Source organism: Lolium rigidum, chromosome 5, assembly GCF_022539505.1.
Source record: "Lolium rigidum isolate FL_2022 chromosome 5, APGP_CSIRO_Lrig_0.1, whole genome shotgun sequence".
In the NCBI taxonomy this organism is placed as follows: Eukaryota; Viridiplantae; Streptophyta; class Magnoliopsida; order Poales; family Poaceae; genus Lolium; species Lolium rigidum.
The window spans coordinates 79838635-79848538 of NC_061512.1; positions in this window are offsets into that span (position 1 = coordinate 79838635).

Genomic DNA, 9904 nt, shown 5'->3' on the forward strand with positions numbered 1-9904 from the left:
AGATCTCCTCCCTCACCCAACCAAAGCTCTTGATCTTTGGAGAATCGAAGGAGAAGACACCGATCTACATCCTCACCGAAGCGATTTACATTTCCCCCTCATATGCTCGAGGGCTCTCTTGCTAGTGTTCCTCTTTGGATCCCTAGTTGTTTGTTGTTGATGTATTGTTGTTGATTGTTGTGTTGTTACAGATTTGGGAGCCTCCAATTTGGTTGTGGATGTGTGCCCCAAGGACTTTGTAAAGGCCCGGTTTCCGCCTCGAGGAAATCCCTTAGTGGAAGTGGGCTAGGCCTTCGTGGCGTTGCTCACAGGAGACCTGAGTGAAGTCTTCGTGACTGTTGGTCTGGCTTTCGTAGCGACCACACTCCTCCAAACGTAGATGTACCTTCTTGCAAAGGAAGGGAACTACGGGAATCAACTCCGTGTCTCCGTGTGCTCCACTCTCGGTTACCTCTATCCTTTATCTCCTCTATATTGCATTGCTATATCTTGCTTAGTCGTTGACCTTGTCATATAGGTAAATTCACATAGTTGCATATCTAGAGGATTTACCTTTGTGTCAAGCCTAAATTGAAAAAGAACTAAAAAATGGTTAGCACCTATTCACCCCCCCTCTAGGTGCGGCATACGATCCTTTCAATTGGTATCAGAGCCTCGGCTCTTATTTCGGGCTTAACCGCCTAAGAGTATGCCGGAGAATGAAAACTCGGAGGGGGCCGCAAAGCCAGTCTCCATGGATGATCTCAATTCGTTGGAAACATCCTTGAGATCCACCATGCAAACCCAAATGGAAACCTTTATGAAAATGTTTAACGACCGCTTTCCCGCGGCTCCCCCCATCATCCCCACCGAAGAGGAAAAGGACGAGGGTGCGTTAGAAGGGGGAGATGCTTCGACATCGCCCCTCTCTATCAATCCCTTGAATGGTGATAACTTAAACACTATCAAACCCCCTGTTACTTCTCCTAGGGGAACTAGTGGAGGTGTTAACTACAATCAAGTGGCTCCGCCTTTCCTATCTCCCGATATCCCGGTTCCCCATCCTCATATAAACATTAGGGGCGACCGACCTAAGTTTAATGTTAAAGATTTCGATACATGGCAATTTGAGTTTCGCTCTCATGTTCGCAGTGCCTCCAATGAACTTTGGAGAATCATCGTGGATGGCTTCAAGCCCTACAACCCCGACAAGTTGACTAGAAGAGAAGCGGTTGATAGTCAACTCAATGACACTGCCTTGCACATGATTCAAACTAGTGTGGGGGCAAAGGAATTGTCTCGTGTTCGGAATTTCACCACCGCCAAGGAAGCTTGGGATGGTTTGGCTGCTAGTTGCATTGGAAGTGATAGCATGAGAAGGAACAAGTACAATTCTCTTCGGAATCAAGCCGAAGGATTCTTGAGGCTTCCGGATGAAGATCATGAAGCCATGTATGGAACAATTCTCACTGTTGCCGATGCTTTCCGGAATGTGGGTGCCACCCACATCAATGACTCTTGGATCAAAGATAAGTACATCGATCGCATGATGTTGTTTGAACCCATTGATGCCAAGACTCTTGTTGGGAGAGAATTCTATTCCTTTCTCACTTCTCAACAAGCCATGCACTAGATGCAAGCCCTCAAGGTGCTTGAGCAAAACTCTCATGATTCTCGCAATCGTGCCATTGGTATGTCAAGAGGGAACAATCTTGCCTTGACGGTCAATTCCGTAGAAGAAGTGATCCCTCAAGAACAATATAGGGCATCTTGGAGTATGTCCTATCCGGAAGACTTGGAACTCCACTACAATGATCACATGGCCTTCCATGCAAAATCTTTTTGGGTTGATCCTTCCAAGGCCAAGGAAGACAACATCAAGAGAAACAACAAAAGTGACTAGATTGGGTCCAAGAACAAGATCATGCTACAACTGTGATGACAAGCGCCATTTCATCTCCGAATGCCCCTATGAGCATAGGGAGACTCATGGTGGAAGGCTCATTCCCAAGGACAAGAGCAAAGACTCAAAGGGAAAATATTCAAAAGCCCCCAACAAGAAATTCTACAACAACAAGAGCAAGAAGGGCAAGAGGCCCCCAAGGATTGTGCTAGTAACTAGGGAAGAATATTCTTCCGATGAAGTTGAAAGTTCTAGTGATGATGAAGAAGAAGAAAGTTCAAAGGAAGTGGCCGCCATTGTCACTACCAAAATTCCCTCTTCATCTCTCTTTGAATTTTCCAATGAGAATTCTCCTATCAAGAATGCACATTGCTTCATGGCAAGGTCCACCTTGGATACATCTATTGTGCTATCAACTCAAGAAGAATATTCCTCTGGAGATGATGATGTTGATGATGAAGAAGATGATGCTTCAAACGGATTGGTTGCTGTTGCCTCCCTCTCCACCAACTCTTCATCACCAAGTGAATCCTCCAATGAAGTCATTCATGTGGAGGAAGAAAGTTGCCTCATGGCTAAATCCTCCGAGGTATCATCTCCTAACCCCTCTATGCCTACATATCAAATGATTGATGCGTGCAATTAACACGTCCGTTGGGAACCCCAAGAGGAAGGTGTGATGCAGACAGTAGCAAGTTTTCCCTCAGAAAGAAACCAAGGTTTATCGAACCAGGAGGAGCCAAGAAGCACGTTGAAGGTTGATGGCGGCGGGATGTAGTGCGGCGCAACACCAGGGATTCTGGCGCCAACGTGGAACATGCACAACACAACCAAATTACTTTGCCCCAACGAAACAGTGAGGTTGTCAATCTCACCGGCTTGCTGTAACAAAGGATTAGATGTATAGTGTGGATGATGATTGTTTGCAGAAAATAGTAAAGAACAAATATTGCAGTAGATTGTATTCGATGTAAAGAATAGGACCGGGGTCCACAGTTCACTAGAGGTGTCTCTCCCATAAGATAAATAGCATGTTGGGTGAACAAATTACTGTCGGGCAATTGACAAATAGAGAGGGCATGACAATGCACATACATTATATGATAAATATAGTGAGATTTAATTGGGCATTACGACAAAGTACATAGACCGCTATCCAGCATGCATCTATGCCTAAAAAGTCCACCTTCGGGTTATCATCCGAACCCCTTCCGGTATTAAGTTGCAAACAACGAGACAATTGCATTAAGTATGGTGCGTAATGTAATCAATAACTACATCCTCGGACATAGCATCAATGTTTTATCCCTAGTGGCAACAGCACATCCACAACCTTAGAACTTTCCGTCACTCGTCCCAGATTTAATGGAGGCATGAACCCACTATCGAGCATAAATACTCCCTCTTGGAGTTAAGAGTAAAAACTTGGCAGAGCCTCTACTAATAACGGAGAGCATGCAAGATCATAAACAACACATAGGTAATAGATTGATAATCAACATAACATAGTATTCTCTATCCATCGGATCCCGACAAACACAACATATAGCAGTACAGATAGATGATCTTGATCATGTTAGGCAGCTCATAAGATCCAACAATGAAGCACATAAGGAGAAGACGACCATCTAGCTACTGCTATGGACCCATAGTCCGGGGGTGAACTACTCACTCATCACTCCGGAGGCGATCATGGCGGTGAAGAGTCCTCCGGGAGATGATTCCCCTCTCCGGCGAGGGTGCCGGAGGCGATCTCCGAATCCCCCGAGATGGGATTGGCGGCGGCGGCGTCTGCGGAAGGTTTTCCGTATCGTGGCTCTCGGTACTGGGGGTTTCGCGACGGAGGCTTTAAGTAGGCGGAAGGGCGGAGTCGGGAGAGTCACGGGGGCCCCACACGCTAGGGCCACGCGGGCCCCCTCTAGGCCGCGCCGCCCTAGTGTGGCGGCGCCCCGTGGACCCACTTCATCTCCCCTCCGGTTTTCTGGAAGCTTCGTGGCAAAATAGGACCCTGGGCGTTGATTTCGTCCAATTCCGAGAATATTTCCTTACTAGGATTTCTGAAACCAAAAACAGCAGAAAACAGCAACTGGCTCTTCGGCATCTCGTTAATAGGTTAGTGCCGGAAAATGCATAGATATGACATAAAGTATGCATAAAACATGTAGATATCATCAATAATGTGGCATGGAACATAAGAAATTATCGATACGTCGGAGACGTATCAGCATCCCCAAGCTTAGTTCCTGCTCGTCCCGAGCAGGTAAACGATAACAAAGATAATTTACGGAGTGACATGCCATCATAACCTTGATCATACTATTGTAAGCATATGTAATGAATGCAGCGATCAAAACAATGGTGATGACATGAGTAAACAAATGAATCATAAAGCAAAGACTTTTCATGAATAGTACTTCAAGACAAGCATCAATAAGTCTTGCATAAGAGTTAACTCATAAAGCAATAAATCAAAGTAAATGTATTGAAGCAACACAAAGGAAGATTAAGTTTCAGCGGTTGCTTTCAACTTATAACATGTATATCTCATGGATAGTGTCAATGTAAAGTAATATAACAAGTGCAATATGCAAGTATGTAGGAATCAATGCACAGTTCACACAAGTGTTTGCTTCTTGAGGTGGAGAGAAATAGGTGAACTGACTCAACATAAAAGTAAAAGAAAGGCCCTTCGCCAGAGGGAAGCATTGATTGCTATATTTGTGCTAGAGCTTTTATTTTGAAAACATGAAACAATTTTGTCAACGGTAGTAATAAAGCATATGTGTTATGTAAATTATATCTTACAAGTTGCAAGCCTCATGCATAGTGTACTAATAGTGCCCGCACCTTGTCCTAATTAGCTTGGGTTAACACTGATTATCATTGCATAACATATGTTTCAACCAAGTGTCACAAAGGGGTACCTCTATGCCGCCTGTACAAGGGTCTAAGGAGAAAGTTCGCATTGGATTTCTCGCTTTTGATCATTCTTCAACTTAGACACCCATACCGGGACAACATAGACAACGAGATAATGGACTCCTCTTTTAATGCTTAAGCATTCAACAGTTAATATTCTCATAAGAGATTGAGGTTTTATGTCCAAACTGAAACCTCCACCATGATTCATGGCTTTAGTTAGCGGCCCAATGTTCTTCTCTAACAGTATGCATACTCAAACCATTTGATTGTGAAAACCGCCCTTACTTCAGACAAGACGAACATGCATAGCAACTCACATGATATTCAACAAAGAGTTGATGGCGTCCCCAGGAACATGGTTATCGCACAAAAAGCAACTTAATAAGAGATAAAGTGCATAAGTACATATTCAATACCACAATAGTTTTTAAGGCTATTTTGTCCCATGAGCTATATATTGCAAAGGCGAATGATGGAAATTTAAAGGTAGCACTCAAGCAATTTACTTTGGAATGGCGGAGAAATACCATGTAGTAGGTAGGTATGGTGGACACAAATGGCATAGTGGTTGGCTCAAGGATTTTGGATGCATGAGAAGTATTCCCTCTCGATACAAGGTTTAGGCTAGCAAGGTTATTTGAAACAAACACAAGGATGAACCGGTGCAGCAAAACTCACATAAAAGACATATTGTAAACATTATAAGACTCTACACCGTCTTCCTTGTTGTTCAAAACTCAATACTAGAAATTATCTAGACTTTAGAGAGACCAAATATGCAAACCAAATTTTAGCAAGCTCTATGTATTTCTTCATTAATGGGTGCAAAGTATATGATGCAAGAGCTTAAACATGAGCACAACAATTGCCAAGTATCAAACTATTCAAGACATTTTAGAATTACTACATGTAGCATTTCCCGATTCCAACCATATAACAATTTAACGAAGAAGATTCAACCTTCGCCATGAATACTATGAGTAAAGCCTAAGGACATATTTGTCCATATGCAACAGCGGAGCGTGTCTCTCTCCCACACAATGAATGCTAGGATCCATTTTATTCAAACAAAAACAAAAACAAAAACAAACCGACGCTCCAAGCAAAGCACATAAGATGTGACTGAATAAAAATATAGTTTCAGGGGAGGAACCTGATAATGTTGTCGATGAAGAAGGGGATACCTTGGGCATCCCCAAGCTTAGACGCTTGAGTCTTCTTAAAATATGCATGGGTGAACCACCGGGGCATCCCCAAGCTTAGAGCTTTCAGTCTTCTTGATCATATTGCATCATTTCTCTCTCTTGATCCTTGAAAACTTCCTCCACACCAAACTCAAAACAACTCATTAGAGGGTTAGTGCACAATAAAAATTTACATGTTCAGAGGTGACATAATCATTCTTAACACTTCTGGACATTGCACAAAGCTACTGGACATTAATGGATCAAAGAAATTCATCCAACATAGCAAAAGAGGCAATGCGAAATAAAAGGCAGAATCTGTCAAAACAGAACAGTTCGTAAAGACGAATTTTAAAGTGGCACCAGACTTGCTCAAATGAAAATGCCCAAATTGAATGAAAGTTGCGTACATATCTGATGATCACTCACGTAAATTGGCATAATTTTCTGAGTTACCTACAGAGAATTAGGCCCAGATTCGTGACAGCAAAGAAATCTGTTTCTGCGCAGTAATCCAAATCTAGTATGAGCCTTACTATCAACGACTTTACTTGGCACAACAATGCACAAAACTAAGATAAGGAGATGTTGCTACAGTAGTAAACAACTTCCAAGACTCAAATATAAAATAAAGTACTGTAGTAAAAACATGGGTTGTCTCCCATAAGCGCTTTTCTTTAACGCCTTTCAGCTAGGCGCAGAAAGTGTATATCAAGTGTTATCAAGAGATGAAGCATCAACATCATAATTTGTTCTAATAATAGAATCAAAAGGTAACTTCATTCTCTTTCTAGGGAAGTGTTCCATACATTTCTTGAGAGGAAATTGATATTTAATATTTCCTTCCTTCATATCAATAGTAGCACCAACGGTTCGAAGAAAGGGTCTTCCCAATATAATGGGACAAGATGCATTGCATTCAATATCCAAGACAACAAAATCAACGGGGACAAGGTTATTGTTAACCATAATGCGAACATTATCAACTCTCCCCAAAGGTTTCTTTTTAGCATTATCAGCGAGATTAACATCCAAATAACAATTTTTCAATGGTGGCAAGTCAAGCATATCATAGACTTTCTTAGGCATAACAGAAATACTTGCACCAAGATCACATAGAGCATTACAATCAAAATCATTGATCTTCATATTAATGATGGGCTCCCAACCATCTTCTAACTTCCTAGGAATAGAAGTTTCAAGTTTTAGTTTCTCTTCTCTAGCTTTTATGAGAGCATTTGTAATATGTTTTGTAAAAGCCAAGTTTATAGCACTAGCATTAGGACTTCTAGCAAGTTTTTGTAAGAACTTTATAACTTCAGAGATGTGGCAATCATCAAAATCTAAACCATTATGGTCTACAGCAATGGGATCATCATCCCCAATGTTGGAAAAAATTTCAGCAGTTTTATCACAAGCAGTTTCAGCAGTTTTAGCAATTTCAGGCAGTTTTGTACGCTTTGCACTAGGAGTAGAAATATTGCCAACACCAATTATTTTACCATCGATAGTAGGAGGTGTAGCAACATGTGAATCATTATCATTACTAGTGGTGGTAATAGTCCAAACTTTAGCTACATTATTCTCTTTAGCAAGTTTTTCATTTTCTTCTCTTTCCCACCTAGCATGCAATTCAACCATTAATCTTATATTCTCATTAATTCTAACTTGGATGGAATTTGCTGTAGTAACAATTTTATTTTCAATATCCTTGTTAGGCATAACTTTCAATTTTAAAAGATCAACATCAGAGGCAAGTCTATCAACCTTAGAAGCAAGAATATCAATTTTATCAAGCTTTTCCTCACAGATTTGTTAAAAGCAGTTTGTGTACTAATAAATTATTTAAGCATGGCTTCAAGACCAGGGGGTACACTCCTATTATTGTTGTAAGAATTCCCATAAGAATTACCATAACTGTTACCATTATTATAAGGATATGGCCTATAGTTATTACTAGAATTGTTCCGATAAGCATTGTTGTTGAAATTATTATTTTTAATGAAGTTTACATCAACATTTTCTTCTTGAGCAACCAATGAAGCTAATGGAACATTATTAGGATCAACATTAGTCCTATCATTCACAAGCATAGACATAATCACATCAATCTTATCACTCAAGGAGGAGGTTTCTTCGACAGAATTTACCTTCTTACCTTGTGGAGCTCTTTCCGTGTGCCATTCAGAGTAATTAATCATCATATTATCAAGAAGCTTTGTTGCTTCACCAAGAGTGATGGACATAAAGGTACCTCCAGCAGCTGAATCCAATAGGTTCCGCGAAGAAAAGTTCAGATCCTGCATAAAAGGTTTGGATGATCATCCAAGTAGTCGATCCATGGGTTGGGCAATTCTTTACCAAAGATTTCATTCTCTCCCATGCTTGAGCAACATGTTCATTATCTAATTGCTTAAAATTCATTATGCTACTTCTCAAAGATATAATTTTAGCGGGAGGATAATATCTACCAATAAAAGCATCCTTACATTTAGCCCATGAATCAATACTATTCTTAGGCAAAGATAGCAACCAATCTTTAGCTCTTCCTCTTAATGAGAAAGGAAACAATTTTAATTTTATAATGTCACCATCTACATCCTTATACTTTTGCATTTCACATAATTCAACAAAATTATTAAGATGGGCAGCAGCATCATCGGAACTAACACCGGAAAATTGCTCTCTCATAACAAGATTCGAGTAAAGCGAGGTTTAATTTCAAAGAATTCTGCTTGTAGTAGCAGGTGGAGCAATAGGTGTGCATAGGAAATCATTATTATTTGTGTTTGTGAAGTCACACAACTTAGTGTTTTCAGGAGTATTCATTTTAGCAACAGTAAATAAAGCAAACTAGATAAAGTAAATGCAAGTAACTAATTTTTGTGTGTGTTTTTGATATGGAGAACAAGACAGTAAATAAAGTAAAACTAGCAACTAATTTTTTTGTGTTTTGTTTAAGTGCAGCAAACAAAGTAGTAAATAAAATAAAGGAAGACAAAAACAAAGTAAAGAGATTGGATTGTGGAGACTCCCCTTGCAGCGTGTCTTGATCTCCCCGGCAACGGCGCCAGAAAATGTGCTTGATGCGTGCAATTAACACGTCCGTTGGGAACCCCAAGAGGAAGGTGTGATGCAGACAGTAGCAAGTTTTCCCTCAGAAAGAAACCAAGGTTTATCGAACCAGGAGGAGCCAAGAAGCACGTTGAAGGTTGATGGCGGCGGGATGTAGTGCGGCGCAACACCAGGGATTCCGGCGCCAACGTGGAACCTGCACAACACAACCAAAGTACTTTCCCCAACGAAACAGTGAGGTTGTCAATCTCACCGGCTTGCTGTAACAAAGGATTAGATGTATAGTGTGGATGATGATTGTTTGCAGAAAATAGTAAAGAACAAATATTGCGATAGATTGTATTCGATGTAAAGAATAGGACCGGGGTCCACAGTTCACTAGAGGTGTCTCTCCCATAAGATAAATAGCATGTTGGGTGAACAAATTACTGTCGGGCAATTGACAAATAGAGAGGGCATGACAATGCACATACATGATATGATAAATATAGTGAGATTTAATTGGGCATTACGACAAAGTACATAGACCGCTATCCAAGCATGCATCTATGCCTAAAAAGTCCACCTTCGGGTTATCATCCGAACCCCTTCCGGTATTAAGTTGCAAACAACAGACAATTGCATTAAGTATGGTGCATAATGTAATCAATAACTACATCCTCGGACATAGCATCGATGTTTTATCCCTAGTGGCAACAGCACATCCACAACCTTAGAACTTTCTGTCACTGTCCCAGATTTAATGGAGGCATGAACCCACTATCAAGCATAAATACTCCCTCTTGGAGTTAAGAGTAAAAACTTGGCCAGAGCCTCTACTAATAACGGAGAGCATGCAAGA